The sequence below is a fragment of the Mus musculus genome, chromosome 8 (assembly GCF_000001635.26).
Source record: "Mus musculus strain C57BL/6J chromosome 8, GRCm38.p6 C57BL/6J".
Classification (NCBI taxonomy): domain Eukaryota; kingdom Metazoa; phylum Chordata; class Mammalia; order Rodentia; family Muridae; genus Mus; species Mus musculus.
In genome coordinates, this window is record NC_000074.6 from 40728051 (window position 1) to 40751479 (window position 23429).

Sequence of the window (23429 nt, forward strand, 5' to 3'; positions counted from 1 at the left end):
TGGCCTTTTTGTCTTATTGACGGTATCTTTTGCTTTGCAGAAACTTTGCAGTTTCATGAGGTCCCATTTGTCAATCCTCGATCTTACAGCACAAGCCATTGCTGTTCTATTCAGGAATTTTTCCCCTGTACCCATATCTTCAAGGCTTTTCCCTACTTTCTCCTCTATAAGTTTCAGTGTCTCTGGTTTTATATGGAGTTACATAATCCACTTAGATTTGACCTTAGTACAAGGAGATAGAAATGGATCAATTCGCATTTTTCTACATGATAACCGCCAGTTGTGCCAGCACCATTTGTTGAATGCTGTCTTTTTTCCACTGGATGGTTTTAGCTCCCTTGTCAAAGATCAAGTGACCATAGGTGTGTGGGTTCATCTCTGGGTCTTCAATTCTGTTCCATTGGACTACTTGTCTGTCACTATACCAATACCATGCCGTTTTTTATCACAATTGCTCTGTAGCACTGCTTTATGTCAGGCATGGTGATTCCACCAGAGGTTCTTTTATCCTTGAGAAGAGTTTTTGCTATCCTTGCTTTTTTGTTATTCCAGATGAATCTGCTGATTGCCCTTTCTAATTCGTTGAAGAATTGAGTTGGAATTTTGATGGGGATTGCATTGAATCTGTAGATTGCTTTTGGCAAGATAGCCATTTTTACAATGTTGATCCTGCCAATCCTTGAGCATGGGAGATCTTTCCATCTTCTGAGATCTTCTTTCATTTCTTTCTTTAGAGACTTGAATTTCTTATCATACAGATCTTTCACTTCCTTAGTTAGAAAACTCTTCTCAAGGATCAAAGAACCTCTGGTGGAATCACCATGCCTGACATAAAGCAGTGCTACAGAGCAATTGTGATAAAAAACGGCATGGTATTGGTATAGTGACAGACAAGTAGACCAATGGAACAGAATTGAAGACCCAGAGATGAACCCACAAATATTATAAAATTCGCCAAGGTATTTTATAATATTTGTGACTATTGAGAAGGGTGTTGTTTCCCTAATTTCTTTCTCAGCCTGTTTATCCCTTGTGTACAGAAAGGCCATTGGCTTGTTTGAGTTAATTTTATATCCAGCTACTTCATTGAAGCTGTTTATCAGGCTTAGGAGTTCTCTGGTGGAATTTTTAGGGTCACTTATATATACTATCATATCATCTGCAGAAAGTGATATTTTGACTTCTTCCTTTCCAATTTGTATCCCCTTGATCTCCTTTTGTTGTCTAATTGCTCTGGCTAGGACTTCAAGTACAATGTTGAATAGGTAGGGCAAGAGTGGACAGCCTTGTCTAGTCCCTGATTTTAGTGGGATTGCTTCCAGCTTTTCACCATTTACTTTGATGTTGGCTATTGGTTTGCTGAAGATTGCTTTTATCATGTTTAGGTATGGGCCTTGAATTCCTGATCTTTCCAAGACTTTTATCATGAATGGATGTTGGATTTTGTCAAATGCTTTCTCAGCATCTAAGGAGATGATCATGTGGTTTTTGTCTTTGAGTTTGTTTATATACTGGATTACATTGATGGATTTCCATATATTGAACCATCCCTGCATCCCTGGGATGAAACCTACTTGGTCAGGATGGATGATTGTTTTGATGTGTTCTTGGATTCGGTTAGAGAGAAGTTTATTGAGGATTTTTGCATCAATATTCATAAGGGAATTTGGTCTGAAGTTCTCTATCTCTGTTGGGTCTCTTTGTGGTTTAGGTATCAGAGTAATTGTGGCTTCATAGAATGAGTTGGGTAGAGTACCTTCTGTTTCTATTTTGTGAAATAGTTTGTGAAGAACTGGAATTAGGTCTTCTTTGAAGGTCTGATAGAACTCTGCACTAAACCCATCTGGTCCTGGGCTTTTTTGGTTGGGAGACTATTAATGACTCCTGCTATTTCTTTAGGGAATATAGGACTGTTTAGATCATTAACCTGATCTTGATTTAGCTTTGGTACCTGGTATTTGTCTAGAAACTTGTCCATTTCATCCAGGTTTTCCAGTTTTGTTGAGTATAGCCTTTTGTAGAAGGATCTGATGGTGTTTTGGATTTCTTCAGGATCTGTTGTTATGTTTCCCTTTTCATTTCTGATTTTGTTAATTAGAATGCTTTCCCTGTGCCCTCTAGTGAGTCTGGCTAAGGGTTTATCTATCTTGTTCATTTTCTCAAAGAACCAGCTCCTCAATTGGTTGATTCTTTGAATAGTTCTTCTTGTTTCCACTTGGTTGATTTCACCCCTGAGTTTGATTATTTCCTGCCGTCTACTCCTCTTGGGTGGATTTGCTTTCTTTGTTCTAGAGCTTTTAGGTGTGTTGTTAAGCTGCTAGTGTGTGCTCTCTGTCATATCTTTTTGGAGGCACTCAGAGCTATGAGTTTTCCTCTTAGGAATGCTTTCATTGTGTCCCATAAGTTTGGGTATGTTGTGGCTTCATTTTATTAAACTCCAAAAAGTCCTTAATTTCTTTCTTTATTCCTTCCTTGACCAAGGTATCATTGAGAAGAGTGTTGTTCAGTTTCCAAGTGAATGTTGGCTTTCTATTATTTATTTTGTTATTGAAGATCAGCCTTAGTCCATGGTGATCTGATAGGATGCATGGGACAATTTCAATATTTTTGTATATGTTGAGGCTTGTTTTGTGACCAATTATGTGGTCAATTTTAGAGAAGGTACTATGGGGTGCTGAGAAGAAGGTATATCCTTTTGTTTTAGGATAAAATGTTCTGTAGATATCTGTTAAGTCCATTTGTTTCATCGCTTCTGTTAGTTTCACTGTGTCCCTGTTTAGTTTCTGTTTCCATGATCTGTCCATTGGTGAAAGTGGTGTGTTGAAGTCTCCCACTATTATTGTGTGAGGTGCAATGTGTGCTTTGAGCTTTACTAAAGTTTCTTTAATGAATGTGGCTGCCCTTGTATTTGGAGCATAGATATTCAGAATTGAGAGTTCCTCTTGGAGGATTTTACCTTTGATGAGAATGAAGTGCCCCTCCTTGTCTTTTTTGATTATTTTGGGTTGGAAGTCGATTTTGGTAGATATTAGAATCGCTACTCCAGCTTGTTTCTTCATACCATTTGCTTGGAAAATTGTTTTCTAGCCTTTCATTATGAGGAAGTATCTATCTTTTTCTCTGAGATGAGTTTCCTGTAAGCAGCAAAATGTTGGGTCTTGTTTGTGTAGCCAGTTTGTTAGTCTATGTCTTTTTATTGGGGAGTTGAGTCCATTGATATTAAGAGATAGTAAGGAAAAGTAATTGTTGCTTCCTGTTATTTTTGTTGTTAAAGTTGGCATTCTGTTCTTGTGGCTATCTTCTTTTAGGTTTGTTGAGGGATTACCTTCTTGTTTTTTCTAGGGCGTGGTTCCGGTCCTTGTATTGTTTTTTTTTTTTTCTGTTATTATCCTTTGAAGGGCTGGATTCGTGGACAGATAATGGGTGAATTTGGTTTTGTCGTGGAATATTTTGGTTTCTCCATCTATGGTAATTGAGAGTTTGGCTGGGTATAGTAGCCTGGGCTGGAATTTATGTTCTCTTAGTGTCTGTATAACATCTGTCCAGGCTCTTCTGGCTTTCATAGTCTCTGGTGAAAAATCTGGTGTAATTCTGATAGGCTTGCCTTTATATGTTACTTGACCTTTTTCCCTTTCTGCTTTTAGTATTCTATCTTTATTTAGTGCATTTGTTGTTCTGATTATTATGTGTTGGGAGGAATTTCTTTTCTGGTTCAGTCTATTTGGATTTCTGTAGGCTTCTTGTATGTTCGTGGGCATCTCTTTCTTTAGATTTGGGAAGTTTTCTTCAATAATTTTGTTGAAGATGTTTGCTGGTCCTTTGAGTTGAAAATCTTCATTCTCATCCACTCCTATTATCCGTAGGTTTGGTCTTCTCATTGTGTCCTGGATTTTTTGGATGTTTTGAGTTAGGATCTTTTTGCATTTTGTATATTCTTTGATTGTTGTGCCGATGTTCTCTATGGAATCTTCTGCACCTGAGATTCTCTCTTCCATCTCTTGTATTCTGTTGCTGATGCTCGCATCTATGGTTCCAGATTTCTTTCCTAGGATTTCTACCTCCAGCATTGCCTTACTTTGGGTTTTCTTTATTGTGTGTACTACCCTTTTTAGGTCTTGGATGGTATTATTCAATTCCATCACCTGTTTGGCTGTGTTTTCCTGCAATTCTTTAAGGGATTTTTGTGTTTCCTCTTTAATGTCTTCTACTTGTTTAGCAGTGTTCTTCTGTATTTCTTTTTTTTTTCTTTCCATTTTTTATTAGGTATTTAGCTCATTTACATTTCCAATGCTATACCAAAAGTCCCCCATACCCACCCACCCCCACTCCCCTACCCGCCCACTCCCCCTTTTTGGCCCTGGCGTTCCCCTGTTCTGGGGCATATAAAGTTTGTGTGTCCAATGGGCCTCTCTTTCCAGTGATGGCCGACTAGGCCATCTTTTGATACATATGCAGCTAGAGTCAAGAGCTCCGGGGTACTGGTTAGTTCATAATGTTGATCCACCTATAGGGTTGCAGATCCCTTTAGCTCCTTGGGTACTTTCTCTAGCTCCTCCATTGGGAGCCCTGTGATCCATCCATTAGCTGACTGTGGGCATCCACTTCTGTGTTTGCTAGGCCCCGGCATAGTCTCACAAGAGACAGCTACATCTGGGTCCTTTCGATAAAATCTTGCTAGTGTATGCAATGGTGTCAGCGTTTGGATGCTGATTATGGGGTGGATCCCTGGATAAGGCAGTCTCTACATGTTCCATCCTTTCATCTCAGCTCCAAACTTTGTCTCTGTAACTCCTTCCAAGGGTGTTTTGTTCCCACTTCTAAGGAGGGGCATAGTGTCCACACTTCAGTCTTCATTTTTCTTGAGTTTCATGTGTTTAGGAAATTGTATCTTATATCTTGGGTATCCTAGGTTTTGGGCTAATATCCACTTATCAGTGAGTACATATTGTGTGAGTTCCTTTGTGAATGTGCTACCTCACTCAGGATGATGCCCTCCAGGTCCATCCATTTGGCTAGGAATTTCATAAATTCATTCTTTTTAATAGCTGAGTAGTACTCCATTGTGTAGATGTACCACATTTTCTGTATCCATTGCTCTGTTGAGGGGCATCTGGGTTCTTTCCAGCTTCTGGCTATTATAAATAAGGCTGCTATGAACATAGTGGAGCATGTGTCCTTCTTACCAGTTGGGGCATCTTCTGGATATATGCCCAGGAGAGGTTTTGCTGGATCCTCCAGTAGTACTATGTCCAATTTTCTGAGGAACCGCCAGACGGATTTCCAGAGTGGTTGTACAAGCTTGCAATCCCACCAACAATGGAGGAGTGTTCCTCTTTCTCCACATCCTCGCCAGCATCTGCTGTCACCTGAATTTTTGATCTTAGACATTCTGACTGGTGTGAGGTGGAATCTCAGGGTTGTTTTGATTTGCATTTCCCTGATGATTAAGGATGTTGAACATTTTTTCAGGTGCTTCTCTGCTATTCGGTATTCCTCAGGTGAGAATTCTTTGTTCAGTTCTGAGCCCCATTTTTAATGGGGTTATTTGATTTTCTGAAGTCCACCTTCTTGAGTTCTTTATATATGTTGGATATTAGTCCCCTATCTGATTTAGGATAGGTAAAGATCCTTTCCCAATCTGTTGGTGGTCTCTTTGTCTTATTGACGGTGTCTTTTGCCTTGCAGAAACTTTGGAGTTTCATTAGGTCCCCTTTGTCAATTCTCGATCTTACAGCACAAGCCATTGCTGTTCTGTTCAGGAATTTTTCCCCTGTGCCCATATCTTCAAGGCTTTTCCCCACTTTCTCCTCTATAAGTTTCAGTGTCTCTGGTTTTATGTGAAGTTCTTTGATCCATTTAGATTTGACCTTAGTACAAGGAGATAAGTATGGATCGATTCGCATTCTTCTACATGATAACAACCAGTTGTGCCAGCACCATTTGTTGAAAATGCTGTCTTTCTTCCACTGGATGGTTTTAGCTCCCTTGTCAAAGATCAAGTGACCATAGGTGTGTGGGTTCATTTCTGGGTCTTCAATTCTATTCCATTGGTCTACTTGTCTGTCTCTATACCAGTACCATGCAGTTTTTACCACAATTGCTCTGTAGTAAAGCTTTAGGTCAGGCATGGTGATTCCACCAGAGGTTCTTTTATCCTTGAGAAGAGTTTTTGCTATCCTAGGTTTTTTGTTATTCCAGATGAATTTGCAAATTGCTCCTTCTAATTCGTTGAAGAATTGAGTTGGAATTTTGATGGGGATTGCATTGAATCTGTAGATTGCTTTTGGCAAGATAGCTATTTTTACAATATTGATCCTGCCAATCCATGAGCATGGGAGATCTTTCCATCTTCTGAGATCTTCTTTAATTTCTTTCTTCAGAGACTTGAAGTTTTTATCATACAGATCTTTCACTTCCTTAGAGTCACGCCGAGATATTTTATATTATTTGTGACTATTGAGAATGGTGTTGTTTCCCTAATTTCTTTCTCAGCCTGTTTATTCTTTGTGTAGAGAAAGGCCATTGACTTGTTTGAGTTAATTTTATATCCAGCTACTTCACCGAAGCTGTTTATCAGGTTTAGGAGTTCTCTGGTGGAATTTTTAGGGTCACTTACATATACTATCATATCATCTGCAAAAAGTGATATTTTGACTTCCTCCTTTCCAATTTGTATCCCCTTGATCTCCTTTTATTGTCGAATTGCTCTGGCTAATACTTCAAGTACTATGTTGAAAAGGTAGGGAGAAAGTGGGCAGCCTTGTCTAGTCCCTGATTTTAGTGGGATTGCTTCCAGCTTCTCTCCATTTACTTTGATGTTGGCTACTGGTTTGCTGTAGATTGCTTTTATCATGTTTAGGTATGGGCCTTGAATTCCTGATCTTTCCAGAACTTTTATCATGAATGGGTGTTGGATCTTGTCAAATGCTTTTTCTGCATCCAACGAGATGATCATGTGGTTTTTGTCTTTGAGTTTGTTTATATAGTGGAATACATTGATGGATTTTCGTATATTAAACCATCCCTGGATTCCTGGAATAAAACCTACTTGGTCAGGATGGATGATTGCTTTAATGTGTTCTTGGATTCGGTTAGCGAGAATTTTATTGAGGATTTTTGCATCGATATTCATAAGAGAAATTGGTCTGAAGTTCTCTATCTTTGTTGGATCTTTCTGTGGTTTAGGTATGTGGTTTAGTAATAGTGGCTTCATAAAATGAGTTGGGTAGAGTACTTTCTACTTCTATCTTGTGAAAAAGTTTGTGCAGAACTGGAATTAGATCTTCTTTGAAGGTCTGATAGAACTCTGCACTAAACCCGTCTGGTCCTGGGCTTTTTTTGGCTGGGAGACTATTTATAACTGCTTCTATTTCTTTAGGGGATATGGGACTGTTTAGAAGGTCAACTTGATCCTGATTCAACTTTGGTACCTGGTATCTGTCCAGAAATTTGTCCATTTCGTCCAGGTTTTCCAGTTTTGTTTTGTATAGCCTTTTGTAGAAGAATCTGATGGTGTTTTGGATTTCTTCAGGATCTGTTGTTATGTCTCCCTTTTCAGTTCTGATTTTGTTAATTAGGATTTTGTCTCTGTGCCCTCTAGTGAGTCTAGCTAAGGGTTTATCTATCTTGTTGATTTTCTCAAAGAACCAACTCCTCGTTTGGTTAATTCTTTGAATAGTTCTTCTTGTTTCCACTTGGTTGATTTCACCCCTGAGTTTGATTATTTCCTGCCGTCTACTCCTCTTGGGTGAATTTGCTTCCTTTTTTTCTAGAGCTTTTAGATGTGTTGTCAAGCTGCTAGTATGTGCTCTCTCCCGTTTCTTCATGGAGGCACTCAGAGCTATAAGTTTCCCTCTTAGAAATGCTTTCATTGTGTCCCAAAGGTTTGGGTACGTTGTGGCTTCATTTTCATTAAACTCTAAAAAGTCTTTAATTTCTTTCTTTATTCCTTCCTTGACCAAGGTATCATTGAGAAGAGTGTTGTTCAGTTTCCACGTGAGTGTTGGCTTTCTGTTATTTTTTTTGTTATTGAAGATCAGCCTTAGTGCATGGTGATCTGATAGGATACATGGGACAATTTCAATATTTTTTAATCTGTTGAGGCCTGTTTTGTGACCTATTATGTGGTCAATTTTGGAGAATGTACCATGAGGTGCTGAGAAGAAGGTATATCCTTTTGTTTTAGGATAAAATGTTCTGTAGATATCTGTCAGGTCCATTTGTTTCATCACTTCTGTTAGTTTCAGTGTGTCCCTGTTTAGTTTCTGTTTCCATGATCTGTCCATTGGTGAAAGTGGTGTGTTGAAGTCTCCCACTATTATTGTGTGAGGTGCAGTGTGTGCTTTGAGCTTTACTAAAGTTTCTTTAATGAATGTGGCTGCCCTTGTATTTGGAGCATAGATATTCAGAATTGAGAGTTCCTCTTGGAGGATTTTACCTTTGATGAGAACAAAGTGCCCCTCCTTGTCTTTTTTGATGACTTTGGGTTGGAAGTCAATCTTATCAGATATTAGGATGGCTACTCCAGCTTGTTTCTTCATACCATTTGCTTGGAAAATTGTTTTCCAGCCTTTTATTCTGAGGTAGTGTCTATCTTTTTCTCTGAGATGTGTCTCCTGTAAACAGCAAAATGTTGGGTCTTGTTTGTGAAGCCAGTTTCTTAGTCTATGTCTTTTTATTGGGGAGTTGAGACCATTGATGTTAAGAGATATTAAGGAAAAGTAATTGTTGCTTCCTGTTATTTTTGTTGTTAAAGTTGGCATTCTGTTCTTGTGGCTGTCTTCTTTTAGGTTTGTTGAGGGATTACCTTCTTGTTTTTTCTAGGGCATTGTTCCCGTTCTTGTATTGGTTTTTTTCTGTTATTAACCTTTGAAGGGCTGGATTCGTGGAGAGATACTGTGTGAATTTGGTTTTGTCGTGGAATACTTTGGTTTCTCCATCTATGGTAATTGAGAGTTTGGCTGGGTATAGTAGCCTGGGCTGGAATTTGTGTTCTCTTAGTGTCTGTATAACATCTGTCCAGGCTCTTCTGGCTTTCATAGTCTCTGGTGAAAAATCTGGTGTAATTCTGATAGGCTTGCCTTTGTATGTTACTTGACCTTTTTCCCTTACCGCTTTTAGTATTCTATCTTTATTTAGTGCATTTGTTGTTCTGATTATTATGTGTCGGGAGGAATTTCTTTTCTGGTCCAGTCTATTTGGAGTTCTGTAGGCTTCTTGTATGTTCATAGGTATCTCTTTCTTTAGATTTGGGAAGTTTTCTTCAATAATTTTGTTGAAGATGTTTGCTGGTCCTTTGAGTTGAAAATCTTCATTCTCATCCACTCCTATTATCCGTAGGTTTGGTCTTCTCATTCTGTCCTGGATTTCCTGGATATTTTGAGTTAGGATCTTTTTGCATTTTCCATTTTCTTTGATTGTTGTGCCGATGTTCTCTATGGAATCTTCTGCACCTGAGATTCTCTCTTCCATCTCTTGTATTCTGTTGCTGATGCTCAAATCTATGGTTCCAGATTTCTTTCCTAGGGTTTCTATCTCCAGTGTTGCCTCACTTTGAGTTTTCTTTATTGTTTCTACTTCCCTTTTTAGGTCTAGTATGGTTTTGTTCATTTCCATCACCTGTTTATATGTTTTTTCCTCTTTTTCTGTAAGGACTTCTACCTGTTTGATTGTGTTTTCCTGTTTTTCTTTAAGGACTTGTAACTCTTTAGCAGTGTTCTCCTGTATTTCTTTAAGTGATTTATTAAAGTCCTTCTTGATGTCCTCTACCATCATCATGAGATATGCTTTTAAATCTAGGTCTAGGTTTTCGGGTGTGTTGGGGTGCCCTGGACTGGGCGAAGTGGGAGTGCTGGGTTCTGATGATGGTGAGTGGTCTTGGTTCCTGTTAGTAGGATTCCTACGTTTACCTTTCGCCATCTGGTAATCTCTGGAGTTAGTAGTTATAGTTGACTCTGTTTAGAGATTGTTCTTCTGGTGATTCTGTTACCGTCTCTCAGCAGACCTGGGAGACAGATTCTCTCCTCTGAGTTTCAGTGCTCAGAGCACTCTCTGCTGGCAAGCTCTCTTACAGGGAAGGTGCGCAGATATCTTGTTTTTGGACCCCCTCCTGGTCGAAGAAGAAGGCCCAAAACAGGGCCTCTCTCAGAAGCTGTGTTGCTTTGGCAGTTCCCAGAAGCTGTCAGCTTCTGTGGTGCAGACTCTCACCTGTGCAGACTAAAATCCTAAGTTCCAGGGAGTCCTGGAACCAAGATGGTGACCGCTGCTCCTGAGGCTGAGGCCACCTCCCAAGCCAGGTGGACACCTGTCCTCTGGTCCGGACGGTGGCCGGCTGTCTGCGGCCCGCCAAGGGTGCTGCCTCAGCGGCTCTGTGCTTCTGCCTGTCCCAGAAGCTGTCCGGTTCTCTGGCGCACCCTCTAACCTGTTCAGACTAATTTCCTAAGTTCTGCTGAGTCCCGGAACCAAGATGGCGACCGCTGCTGCTGAGGCTGAGGCCGCCTCCCCTGTATTTCTTTAAATGAGTTATTTAAGTCCTTCTTGATGTCCTCTACCATCATCATGAGATATTCTTTTAAATCCATGTCTAGCTTTTCAGGTGTGTTGGGGTGCCCTGGACTGGGCGAAATGGGAGTGCTGGGTTCTGATGATGGTGAGTGGTCCTGGTTTCTGTTAGTAAGATTCTTACGTTTACCTTTCACCATCTGGTAATCTCTGGAGTTAGTTGTTATAGTTGTCTCTGTTTAGAGATTGTTCCTCTGGTGATTTTGTTACCCTCTATCAGTAGACCTGGGAGACTAGTTCTCTCCTCTGAGTTTCAGTGGTCAGAGCAATCTCTGCAGGCAAGCTCTCCTCTCTCAGGGAAGGTGCACAGTTATCTGGTGTTTGGACCTCTTCCTGGCCGAAGATGAAGGCCCAAAACAGGATCTTTCCCAGAAGCTGTGTTGCTTTGGCCTGTCACAGAAGCCTTTGTTTCAGTAGTCCACACTCTCACCTGTGTAGACTACTTTCCTTGGAGTCCCGGAACCAAGCTGGCTCCCGTGGAACCTGAGGCAGAAGCCTCTCCCAGAGACTGCTGGTCTCTGTATTCCACACTGTCACCTGTGCAGACTGCCTCCGCGGAGTCCCCGAAAAAATAAGTTTTAAAAAAGTTGTTATCCCCTGTTAGAGATCTTTTAGCAAAAGAGAGAGAGAGAGAGAGAGAGAGAGAGAGAGAGAGAGAGAGAGAGAGAGAGAGAAATGAAAATAAGCTATTTCAGAGCGTTCCTGGAAACAGAGAAAAAATGGGAGACGTCCTTTTTTTCTCTCTGGCTCCTATAGAGATGTTCTTAGCTCTGGTTAAAATATCTGTGTCCCTTTGAGATTAAAATTCTATTTAATCAGACAGTTCTATTCCCTGTCTGTCTATTGTATCTTTTTGGTGCACCAAAAGAAAATTGTCCATATGTCTGTCAATTCATGTTTGTTTTTGTTTTCTGGTTTGAATGATTATTGTTCTGTGTTTCATGTTGAAAAATATAAATGGTTAAAACTTGTTTAAAAGCAGCTTTAATTTACACAGTACAAGCTGATAAGTTAGCTGCACTGTGGCTGGGAGCCAAGTACAGCTAAATAAGCCTTTCGGAAGGCCGATTACAAGCAGAGCTCTTAAAGGGGCAGGCAGCCTTTTGCTTGTAACAGAAAGTTAGCTTAAAATTGGGAACTCAAGGTTGGAGTCTTTCTAAACAACATGAACAAACACAAGAAAACAGGTCTTTAAGGATACTTCAACATAGGGATAATCTTTGAGCCAAGACTCTGGCAGAGTGTTTAGATTGAAAAAAAAAGTTTGCATTTGGGTTAAGGCTGAGCTCAGAGGGGAGCAGCTTCAGCTCGGCTTGTGTGGCACTTCTTAGAGCCTTATTACAGACCTAGCCAGATGTTGTTCTAAATAAAATTTAAATTCAAAGTTTATAAAAGGTCAATCAGGCTATAAAACTTATAAAGGCATTTCAAAATAACTTGCCTACTTCATATAAAATTATTATAGATTTAAAAGTTTAATTTTTTCCTTTTGTAAAGAGTTTACTTCTAGTGAACTGGTGACCATTAAAGGTTTTTGCCCCTAGGTCTGGCTAACATAGCTTAACAATATGTAAGAAATTTTTATTATCAGCTTCAATACAAGAAACAAAAGGTTTAAATCTTTCAGTATATATTGTTTCCTAAGTGAAAAGTATTTTATTAGCTAATGTCTCTAAAGGGAAGTTTAAAGTTCTGGAGAATAGTTGTTGCTTCATAAGATTCAGAGGCAATATCTTTTTTAATAATTAGGGTTTCAGTCATACTGGAAAATTGGTACAAATTTACTTTAAAATTTTATTTCCAAAAGCTTACAGGATATGTTAATTGGCTAAGACCTCACCTTAAACTTGCCACAAGAGAACCTAAGCCTTTGTTAGGTGCTATCAAGTGAAATTCCAATTAACTGGTGAGAACCAAAAAGGCTTTAACAGAAAGTCGAAGAAACTTCTGTAATCTATTGGTATCAATTGTAATTGGTGGTAATCAAATATTAGTTACATATTCTAGTTATTTTTATTAAATGTGTCCACAGCTATTTTTTGGCAATAATAAACATTGATGTAAGATCATCCTTCTTCACCTCAAAGTTTTAACATCCTATTATAAGGCTGCTGTGGTGCTAATTAAGAATTAAGAATTCCTTGTTCCAAACAGCAATTGGTCATTGCAGAATATTGATATTTGACCTATTAATTTTAAATTTTAAATAAAATTGATAATCATTATCCTAAGATAAGTCAAAAATTTACAAATTCATACATGCATGCATCCCATTTACTGTGTTTAAAAAATAGCCTTTATATGAGAAGAAAAAAGTATATGTGAATTAAATCACATGATTATTCTTTTGAGTTTCCTCCTGTTTCAGCACAGATAATTAAACTGTGTGCTGAAGATGGTGTTTAAAAATGTTGAACAATTAAACTTTAAGTTGTATATTAATAGTCAACATTATATCTCAGAGCTTACAATTGCTTATGCAACTTATAAGAAAAAATATTGTTTCTTTAATAAAATTGTTTTTGAGCAGTTAAGAAATTGTCCTAAGTTACCTGGAAAAGACCCCCAGGATTTGCTTTTGTGATATAGAGGTTTACATAAAGCTTTAACTAATAAAGATTACAGATAGCTCCTGAAAAGATACAAACTCAGGATTCTCATATTTATTTGGGTTTTAAAAGATAGTTATTTACAGAGACAACTTAAAGACTTTCTCTAATTTCTGATTAATAAATAAATAAATTATACACAAGTGACTATAATGACTTTTCAAGCAGTCTAGTTACAATCTCTCTTCAAGAGAAACAATTAAAAGTGTAATTAGTCACTGTTTATGTTATATTAAAACTGACTAACAGTTCAGTATCTAAAATTTTGATGAAAATACAAGATTGTATTTTGATGCGTGAGCACCCTTTTTATATTCAACATATTAGAGCACATGCATCATTACCTGGCTCCTATTCAAGGGAAAAATTCCTAAGATGAAGTTAGCCACTGACAAGAAAGACTAAACAGATAAGTCCTAGCTATTTATTTTGTAAATCTAAATAGTATATATGACTGGGCTGAATAGCTACCTTAGAAACAAATGTTCTGTTCTTGTTAGTCAAAAACATTCATGACAGTTTTGCCATCAGATGAATGTGACTCATCTGACTGGCCTTCCTTATAATCCTCAAGGACAAGGCATTGTAGAACGTGCCCATTGCACTCTCAAGTCCTATTTAATTAAACAAAAAGAGGGGATAAAGGCTATGACGCCAAAGATGGCTCTATCCCTTACAATATTTACTTTTAATTTCTTAAAATTGGATAATGCTAAGAGATCACCAGCTGAAAGGCACAGACAATGGCCTCAATCGCTCAATGAAATGGTCAAGTGGAAGAATGTCCTTGATAATAAATGATATGGCCCAGATCCTATTTTAATAAGATCCAGGGGAGCTATATGTGTTCTTCCACAGGAGGAAGATAATCCCTTTTGGATTCCGGAGCGCCTCACTCGAAGGATCCAGCTCTTGGACAATGAGTCACAGGAACAAGATCCCAAGACATCGATGGATCATACTCCTCATGCTGGACATTCTGGTTCCTAGTATATCTTAAGAGTTAAGGTGGGGAATTATGTCAGCTTTCCCTCTTCCTATGCCAGTTATGCATAATGCACAAATATTTCCACACTTTTTCACTACAGATAAAAAACTGGGACTTGCTTATTTACCCTTAGATGAACAGATTCAGGCTTTACTAGAAAATAGAACCTTCTTCCTACAGGGAAGCCTGTGCTTTATGTTAATTTCCTCATTACAAGATAAGAGTCAATGTATATCCTTGTATTATCAATCAGCAGCCTGGTTAAGAAAGAGCTCTTGGGGCGTAACGACTGATATAAAGGCTGATACCATAGTTATTAGAGGATGGTGGCCTAGCCAAAAACCTGGAAATAAGCCACCTTCACAACCAAGAATGGCACCCTTTTGCAAGGAAGGGTCCATGGAAGATGTAATGTTACCTTGGACAGGTTGCCAAGCTAAAAAATATACTTGGGCAGTAGAGAAATATTTTTCCTTTTCCCCATATATTAGTAGAGAGTATAATGATACTTTTGCTGGATATGATTTTAGTACTATGGACCCCCTCTGAACTAATACTAACCCTTTTGATCAGTGGTAGCTTTGTGGGGTTAATGGAAGCTGTACTGATCTCACCCCCAGGGCAATGATTGGAGGAGGTTCTAGTGAGAAAGGAGAATTGACCTTTGATTGGAAAGGTACCTTGAAGACTGGTCGGTCTGATAAGCAGAGTCCAAATTCTTTTAAATGGACCACCTCCAATGTTAGACATAAAAAACAGAAAGAGGTAAATTTTACTGCCACCCCGGTATGTGTATAGCCCCCGTTTTTGTGGGTGGTAAGTAACACAAGCTTAAATCAGAATCAGATAGAGATAGATTGCTCACAAGAAAAATGTTTTTATGCCTTATGCTGGGATGCTAAGAAATATCCTTTTGCTTTGGTTACCCGCATGCCTAGATTTGTTCCTGTTCCTGTAGATGCCCCTAATAGCTTGACTTTGTTACAAGGGAAAAGAGATTTTGGTATTTCTGCTATCATAGTTAAACTGGTGGCCACAGCGGCAGTTACAGCCTCTATCACGGCCTCGGCACTCGCTCTATCTACTACTGTTCAAACAATACAAACTATTAACGAGCTTTCTATGACGGTCACAATGGCCTTAGATAAACAGGCCACAGCCAACTCACAGATACAAGGAGGGTTGATGTTGATAAATCAACACATCGACCTAGTCCAAGAGCAAGTAGATATTCTTTGGCAGTTGGCTCAACTGGGCTGTAAATACAAGATGCCTGGCCTTTGTGTTACTTCTGTTCAGTTTGAAAATTCTACAAGAGCAGCAAATTTGTCAAAAACTTTGATTCGTTATATGTTACAGAATTGGACCATGGAATTTGAGCAAACGCTTCGAGAGTTGAGAGTTGCTATTCTACAAGTGAATTCTACGAGTCTCGACCTTTCGCTGATGAAGGGCTTCTCCACCTGGATTTCCTCTGCATTTTCCTACTTTAAGGAGTGGTTGGGGGTAGGCTTGTTTGCCGTGATCCTATGCGGTGGAGCATTGCTTTTGCTCTGGATGGTCTGTAACTTAAAGCCCAAACAAAAAGGGACAAGATGGTGATAGCCCAAGCACTTGCAGCATTAGAACACGGTACCCTCCCCTGATATATGGTTATCTATACTTAAGCAATAGGTCGCTGGCCGCTCAGCTATTGCACCCCACGAGGCTAGTCTCATTGCACGGGATAGAGTGAGTGTGCTTCAGCAGCCCGAGAGAGTTGCACGGCTAAGCGCTGCAGTAGAAAGGCTCTGCGGCATAAAATGAGCCTATTCTAGGGAGACATGTCATCTTGTAGGAAGGTTGAGTGTCCAAGTGTCCTTCCCCCAGGAAAAACGACACTGGAGTGGACCAAGACCCCTCTGGGTGACAAGCCTGGGAGAAGGTTTTGTGTAATGCCCCTATTTTTGCACACTGGGAATTTGACCTCTAACTCCACTCTTAGTACTGGGTGGCCTGTTGCATTTTAAATAAAAGAAAAAGGGGGAGATGTGAGGAGCCGCCTTTGCAATCACCATTACAGAATGGCGCTGATATCCGGCGTTCTAACTGGTAAACAAGTAGTCTGCGTATGTGCTGGGGTATTTTTCCATTCCTTGTGCCCTGCCTGTCCTGTGGCGTCATCTGGGCTGATAGTGAGCATCCAGTCAGGGTGAAATACATCTCCAACACCTCTTGTGGTCTATTTAAGGACCGAGTTTCCTGTGTTCTGGGCCTCCTCCCCCAGAAGCTAATCATCTTTCTCTGGAGATGGATTAAAGCTATGTTGCAGAAGGATCTGAGTGTGTGTGTGTGTGTGTGTGTGTGTGTGTGTTTGTGTGTGTGTGTGTGTGTGTCTTCGCGAGACTCCATATCACAGACACATGGGACCATCCGTGAGACCATATAAGAGCGCAGGCTAATCAAGCCAGGGGAAGCCAGCCAGTAAGGAACATCCCTTCATGACTTCTCCATCAGCTCCTGCTTTCTGACCTGCTTGAGTTCCAGTCCTGATTTCCTTGGTGACGAACAGCAGTATGGAAGTATAAGACAAATAAACCCTTTCCTCCCCAACTTGCTTCTTGGTCATGATGTTTGTGCAGGAATAGAAACCCTGACTAAGACAGCCATGCTTATGAAGATATTGTAAAAAGGAATTAAAGGAAGGTTTAGATCCAGGGGTGGTGATACATGCCTTTTGTCCCAGGAGATAGATGCAAGCATATTTCTGGGTTCAAGGCCAGACTGGTACAGACCAAGTTACAGGTAAAGAAAAGCTTAGGTCCAAGTATGTTACTACATACCTTTAATCCCAGCACTCAGGTGAGGAGACAGAGACATATAGATCTCTGAGCTCAAAGTCAATCTACAGCTGGAGAAATGGCTCAGAGGTTAGGAGCACTGACTGCTCTTCCAGAGGTCCTGAGTTCAATTCCCAGCAACCACATGGTGGCTCAAAACCATCTGTAATGGGATCAGATGCCCTCTTCTTGTGTGTCTGAAGACAGCTACAGTGTACTAATATAAATAAAATAAATAAATAACTCTAGAAAGAAAGAAAGGAGAACAGAAAAGAAAGAAAAGAAAAGAGGATTCTGCTCCTCAGAATCAGTCTACAGAGCAAGTTCTAGGACATCCAATCTTAGGCAGTAATGGAAGATGTAATAGAACACAGTGGCCATATTGCAGATCCACCAAGCAGCAGAATTTGGCAGCTTTGGCCACATGGCTCTGGTTTTAGTCAAAAAATAAAAAAAGTTACTAGGATAATTGATGCTGGTTAGCTAGAGGTAAGAAATTAGCAGTGATTAAGATGAGACCAGCATTACCAAGGTGAAATAGTATGGAAAGTGTTTTCTGAGAGCACAAAGAAGCTCTGTTCCAGAGATAGACATCATGCTAGCAGCCAGCCATGGTAATGTGTAAGAATCACGCAGGTGGTACTGATTTTAAAGATAGAACAGTGCCATGGAGAGTGACTAAGGCTCAGCGTTGTGAGAGGTCAGGAATGGACACTGGTAAAGGCATAGCCTCAGTGGCATTTGAAGACCCAGGAATGAAAAGGTCATGCAAAGGGTTGAGGCATGGCACCATGAAGAGAGCCTAAGAGAGACTATTAGTGAAAATGCAATCTGGTTGTAGAGAAGACTCAATTCATTGGAGATGCCAGGACCATGGAATGATGACCACCACCACAGCAGCAGCAGTGGAGTGGAGTCAGCCAGAGCCTAGAATGCTACCAAGTGCAGAGCTGGAGAAGTGACCCAAGTCATTTGGAGGAGTCCAGAAGATCATGTGTGGATCCCAAACATTATTAGATCAAGAAGCTGTGAAGTTGAAGTTGCCTTGGAGAACCCAAAATGTTAAAGATGCCAGAGCCATGGTTTTCCTACCAAGGAAAACTACTAACATGGAGTGGAACTAGCCCAGGAGAAAGAATTGTGCTGTAGTCAACAAAGCTTAAAGGAGTTGGACATCAGACAGAAATACAGAGTTTGGAGTTTGTCCAGCTGCTTTGGTCTTGCTTTGGTCCAGTATTTCCTCACTATTATATTGAAAGTATGGGATCTGCTTTTTGATTTTGATTTTATAGGGGATTACAGTTAAGTGACTGCAATAAATCTCAGAAGAGACTTTTAGCATTGCACTGTAAATTTTTTTTTAGACTATGACAGACTATAGGGACTCTGGAGATTAAACTAAATGCAATTTGCATTATGTTGTAGCTACAAACCTATGGGGGGCCAGAGAGTGGAGTGTGGTGGTTTGAATAGATTTGCCCCCATAGATTCATGTGCTTCAATGTTTGGCCCAAAGGGAGTGCCAGCATTAGGAGGTGTGGTATTGTTAGAGTACACATATAGAGACCCATGGCACTGGCCACATATGTGGCAGAGGATGGCCTTATTGGACATCAGTGGGAGGAGAGGCCCTTGGGCCTGACGGTGTTCAATGCCTGAGTGTAGGGGAATGGCTGCGCAGGAAGACAGGAATGGGTAGGTGGATGGGGAAGCATCCTCACAGAGGCAGGAGAGGCAGATGCAGTAGGAGTTTTCTGAAGGGGAGACCTGGAAAGGGGAAAACATTTGAAATGTAAATAAAGAAAATATCCAATAAAAATTAAAAAAAAGGATTTTTTTCTACTATCATGTTTAATGTTCAAAATCGTGTCTCTAACTGATATGTAACAGAAGATGGCCTAGTCGGCCATCATTGGGAAGAGAAGCCCCTTGGTATTGTAAACTTTATATGCCCCAGTACAGAGGAACACCAGGGCCAAGAAGTGGGAGTGGGTGGGTAGGGGAGCAGGGTGGGGGGAAGGTATAGGGAACTTTCGGGATAGCATTTGAAATGTAAATAAAGAAAATATCTAATAAGTTAAGAATTTAAAAAAAAAGAAATAGATTTTAAAAACTGGTTGTCCATATTACTTTTAGCTTCAGAAGATATCATATATATTTAAGAAGCATTTAACTATTATAAATTATTTTGATGACTTGTATATTCTAAAATATATTTTATTAGTTTAATTCTTTTTTTTAAAAAGCAAAAACAAAACAAAACAAAACAAAACAAAAAACGTTGGTAGTGTATGCTCTCTCCCATATCTTTTTGGAGGCATTCAGAGCGATGAGTTTTCCTCTTAGCACTGCTTTTGTTTTGTCCCATAAGTTTGGGTATGTTGTGCCTTCATTTTCATTGAATTCTAAAGTCATTAATTTCTTTATTTCTTCCTTGACTAAGTTATCATTGAGTAGGGCATTGTTCATCTTCCATCTGTATGTGTGCTTACTGATTGTTTGTTTGTTTGTTTGTTTTTTGCTATTTAAGACCAGCCTTAGTCCATGGTGATGATAGGATGCATGGGATTATCTCAGTCTTCTTGCATCTGTTGAGGCCTGTTTTGTGACTGATAATATGGTCAGTTTTGGAGAGGGTACCATGAGGCTCTGAGAAGAAGGTATATTCCTTTGTTTTAGGATGAAATATTTTGTATATATGTTAAATCCATTTGGACCATAACTTGTGTTAGTTTCACTGTGTCTCTGTATAGTTTGTGTTTCCATCATCTGTCCATTGATGAGAGTGGGGTGTTGAAGTCTCCCACTGTTACTGTGAAGTTCAATGTGTGCTTTGAGCTTTACTAAAGTTTCTTTCTTTTTCTGCCATAAAGCCCTTTATTTCATAATTGTCATTGCACTCATGGATAAGGTCACTTGGGTTACAGGCAAACCATGTAGACTGGGTAAAAAACTGACAGGAACACCCTTTGCTCAGGGAGAGGAGAACGAGCCACAGAACAGAATCACATCGGTCTTAACATGATGAATGAAGAAAAGGAAGGGGCAGTAGGCACAGAAGGGGGGAGTGAACCTCATGCACCTCAGCATCATGATGACCGCTGGAGCAGCTGCAGCCTCTGTGCCCTCCTCATTGACCTCCACAAAGGCCTTATGCACAACCTTAGACAGAAACAAACCTTGCTTGGAAGACATTTCAGAAAAGTCTGCCCTGCCCTCATAGGCATCAGTCATGCCCAGCTTGCAGAAGACATCCTTCATGTCATAGTTCTCCTCCAGCTTAAACTTTGGGGAGAAATACTTCCACCTCTTCTTCGTCCATCTTGTCCAGCCTCATTCACTCTATACATTTCTCATGAGTTATTTCCTTTTCCACCGTACTCAGTTCAACATGTTCATCTGGAAGCATGATGATCATGTTCAGCTCATTGCCAACATAGGGAAGCAACAGAATCTTAGTGAAGATCTCCCCAGTATAGGTCATCTTAAAGGTAGACTTCTTAAACCTCATTTGCACAGGTTTCTTCTCATCCTTGCTGACTTGAATGGCATCTCCCTGGTGTCCTCTCTGTAGAACTGTTCCTTCCAGCTTCCTTCGAAGTAGATGGCACTCACAAGGGATAGCAATGTATCAGAATTCACTGTACCTGGAGACAGCAGCTCTTTGATTTTATCTTCTGTCTTTTTTGGTTATCCAGGTGTTGATGTGCTGTCAGGGCTGCTCTGTTTCACCCTTAAGTCCAGCTCTTCCATCTCTGCTTCATAGAACTTTTGGCAGGAATCTTTTAAAGATGCTACAAGGTCACAAGTCTTTTCTCCAAAGAGCCTGTTGGCTGTTCTGAGCAAGTACTGTGTGCCAGTCTTGTTCACTTCGGTGAGAAGGAACTGGAAGCTCTGGTGGACATCTCTACCTCCATTGCCACTGCATTTATCCAAAGAAAGTGCCTGAACCATCTGGCTTTCAATCGTTCCTTTTGATCCCATGAAGACCATAGCCAGGGCTGAGGAGATGCTCATGGATGACAAAAATACATTTTTTTGAGTTGTCTTCACCCACTATTTTCAAAGGTGCCATTTGATTCCTGTAGAGGATCCATAATGGTGAGACCTAGATTCTCGATTTCCGGATTGGTAGCAAGCAGAAAAGAGATGAGCCTAAAGTTTCTTTTATGAATGTGGATGCCCTTGCATTTGGAGCATAGATGTTAAGAATTAAGAGTTCTTCTTGGTAGATTTTTTCTTTGATGAGTATGAAGTGTCCTTCCCCATTTTTTGATACCTTTTCATTGAAAGTCAATTTTATTTCATATTAGAATGGCTAATTCGGCTTGTTTGTTGGGGCCATTTGCTTGGAAAGTTTTTTTCCACCCTTTTATTCTGACATAGTGTTTTTCGTTGTTACTGAGGTGTGTTTCCTGTAGGCAGCAAAATGCTGGGTCCGGTTTATGTATCCAGTCTGTTAATCTATTTTTTTTATTATTGTGGAATTGAGTCCATTGATGTTAAGAGAGATTAGGGAGCAATGACTGTTGCTTCCTGTTATTTTTGTTGCTAGGGGTGGAATTATATTTGTGTGGCTATGTTCTTTTGGATTTGTTGTGAGAAGATTAATTTCTTGCTTTTTCTTGGATATATTTTCCCACCTTGTGGTGGAGTTTTCCATCTATTATTATTCATAGAGCTGCGTTTGTGGAAAGATGTTGTTTAAATTTGGTTTTCTCATGGAATATCTTGGTTTCTCCATCTACGGTTATTGATTTTTTTGTATTTTTTATTATTATTTTATTAGGTATTTTCTTCATTTACATTTCCAATGCTATCCCAAAAATCCCCCATACCCTCCCCCCCCCCACTCCACTACCCACCCACTCCCACTTCTTGGCCCTGGCTTTCCCCTGTACTGAGGCATATAAACTTTGCAAGACCAATGGGCCTCTCTTTCCATTGATGGCTGACTAGGCCATCTTCTGATACATATGTAGCTAGAGACACGAGCTCCGGGGGTTACTGGTTAGATCATATTGTTGTTCCACATATAGGGCTGCAGATCCCTTCAGCTCCTTGGGTACTTTCTCTAGCTCCTCCATGGGGGGCTCCATGATACATCCAATAGCTGACTGTGAGCATCCACTTCTGTGTTTGCTAGGCCCCTGCATAGCCCCACAAGAGACAGCTATATCAGGGTCCTTTCAGCACAGTCTTGCTAGTGTATGCAATGGTGTCAGCTTTTGGAGCCTGGTTATTGATATTTTTGTTGGTTATAGTAGCATGGGTTGGCACTTTTGTTCTCTTAGTATGACATCTGCCCAGGATCTCCTGGCATTTAGAGTCTGTTGAGTATTTTGTGTAATTCTGATAGGCCTGACTTTATATGTTACTTTACATTTCTCCCTACTGCTTTTAATATTCTATCTTTTTCTGTGCATTTGGTGATTTGATTATTATGTAATGGGAGGAATTTCTTTTCTAGTCCCATCTATTTGTCATTCTATTCACTTCCTGTATGTTTATGGTCATCTCTTTCTTTAGGTTAGGGAAGTTGTCTTCTATAATTTTTGAAAATGTTTATCAGCCCTTAAGTTGGGAATCTTCACTCTCTTCTATACTTATTATTCTCAGGTTTGATCTTCTTATTGTGTCCTGGATTTCCTGGATGTTTTGGGTTAGGAGATTTTTACATTTTGCATTTTCTTTGACTGTTGTGTCAATGTTTTCTATGGTATCTTCTACACCTGAGATTCTCTCCTTTATCTTTTATAATGCTTGCATCTATGTCTCTTGATCTCTCTCCCGGGTATCCCATTTCCAGGGTTGTCTCCCTTTGTGATTTCGTTATTGTTTCTATTTCCATTTTTAGATCCTGTATGGTATTGTTCAGTTCCTTAACCTGTTTGGTGGTGTTTTCCAATATTTCTTTAAGGGATTTGTGTATTTCCTCTTTAAGGACTTCTACCTGTTTACCTGTTCTCCTATAATTTTGGGGGGAATTATTTATGAACATTTTAAATTCGTCTATCATCATGAGATGGGATTTTAGATCTGAATCTTGCTTTTCGGGTGTGTTAGGGACTCCAGGGATTGCTGTGTTTGGAGAACTGGGTTCTGATGATGCTAAGTAGCATTGTTTTCTGTTGCTTAAGTTCTTACACTTGCCTCTTGCCATCTGCTTATCTCTGGTGTTAACTTTCCTTGCTGTCTCTTGCTGGAGACTGTCACTCCTGTGAGCATATGATGCTATGGTTCTGTCAGAATTCCTGGGGGACCCTCTGTCTTTGTGATCCTGTGATCCTGGATGTGTCCAAAGCCCTGGTGGACAAGCTGCCTCTGAGTGGGTAGAGATTCAGAACCCAGTCTGCTCCTGGGCTCTGGTGCAAGAAAGAAGGAACATGTGCCTCTGGCTGGGCAGGGGTGCCTGAATCCCCTGGGTACCAAGGGTCCCAGTTAGGTCAGGTA

General features: G+C 40.0%; 1 pseudogene; it reads right to left on the reverse strand.

The window, feature by feature from the left end:
• Gm5749 (predicted gene 5749) lies at positions 19840-21130 on the reverse strand (annotated as a pseudogene).